This window comes from Galeopterus variegatus, unplaced genomic scaffold (genome assembly GCF_000696425.1).
Source record: "Galeopterus variegatus unplaced genomic scaffold, G_variegatus-3.0.2 Scaffold4339, whole genome shotgun sequence".
NCBI classification, from domain to species: Eukaryota; Metazoa; Chordata; class Mammalia; order Dermoptera; family Cynocephalidae; genus Galeopterus; species Galeopterus variegatus.
Genome location: NW_007730450.1, coordinates 100,782 through 102,480, shown reverse-complemented (window position 1 = coordinate 102,480; position 1,699 = coordinate 100,782).

Sequence of the window (1,699 nt, the reverse complement as noted above, 5' to 3'; positions counted from 1 at the left end):
GGAGGTGCAGCAGTTTGGCTCTTTCAATTTGTGTATCACAGGGCCCAGAAAACTAAAAACTGCATTTCCCACTGTGGTGGACATACCCCCATAAGCCAGGCCCTCCCCTTGAGTTCAGGCAGAACCTCTGACTTGCCTCTAAGCAACAGAATCTGTCAAAGATGATGTGATGTCACTCTCATGATTCTGTTATGCTATATAAGACTCTGACTTGGCAAACTTGAGAAAGATTCTCCAGCACTTATCACAACATGGTAAAATTGGGGTTTTAGGTGTCCCTTTTTTCCACTCTACTACTTTGGCTTAGAGGGGGAAATTGTGTTTTATTTATCTCCATGCCCCGGGATCCTAACATATACACTTGTTGAATGAAACTGCACGATACTGTAAATACCAAATACCAGTTTTACATGACAGCGATCAGAGAAATATCTCATGTTCCACCAGCTCTGGACTAGCAGGTTTCAGATTATCTTCCCAAGGGCCAGCTTAACCATGGGAATCATTTAATTTTGAAGTTCCCACACGCTAAAAAAAGAAAAGTGGAAAAAAGGAAATATCTAATTTCATGCTCTACAGAACTATCCTATTAACCCATTCTTTTCAACTCCCAGAAAATATCCTAGGACTGGAGAGAAATAATTATGTCTCCAGGTTAGGCACTTCTCTGACTCTTTTCCCTTGGCTGCTCCTTGCATGAGCATCTTGTTAGACATTAGAATGCCGTCAAAAACAAATTTAAAAGTTAGTGAAACCAATTTTGTTTTTATTTTAGCCAAATTATAAGATTCAAAGAAAGATGGATAGTGTAAACTTGTCCGTAATGAAAATATAATTTGCCATTCCTTTTACAATTAAAAAGCTAACATAGACATTTTTGAATTAGATAAAATACCTCTGAAAAAGCTTCAAACAGATCCAGATTAGATATAAATTAACTATTAATTAAGGTTGGTGGTAGCAAGAAGAATTTTAATACTTAATTTCTAAGGTTCTCTGAAGCCACACTAGAAGCTTAAATAAATGTAAATCTTATTAAACATTTTGATTGTAAATATTTTTCTACCTTGCTAGATTGCCAACTACTAAGACACAGGGAGTATGATATATTTATTTGCATTTATCTCTATTTATTGTTCTATCTTGAAGAACAGAGATTTGCCCAAGGTCCTGAGCCCACAACTCTTACAACTGTAAGACATTACCTCTATATTCCAATAGAAAATAAAGATAAATTGGACTTAACCAAAATAAAAATTGTGTGCATCAGAAGACATCATCAAGAAAGTGAAAAGACAAACCATAGTGGGAAAAAGTACTTGCAAACATATATCTGACAAGAGGCTTGTATTCAGAATATATAAAGAAATTTTACGACTCAAAAATAAAAAGACAAATAACCAAATTTGAAAAATGGGTAAAGGATCTGAGTAGACATTGTTCCAAGAAAATATACAAATGGCCAATAAGAGATATTTGACATCATTAGTCATTAGAACATTAGTTCTCAAAAAGTTAAAGAATTGCCATATAATTCTACAATTTCTTTTTTTTTTTTTTTTTTTTTGTCTTTTTCCGTGTCCGGCAACGGATCGCAACCCTCAGTGTCGCCCCCCTACCGGACCGGGACCAGCCACAGGATTGCAACCCTTGGTGTTGCTCCCGCGCCTTGCTCAGCCAGTGAGCGGGAACCAGTCTG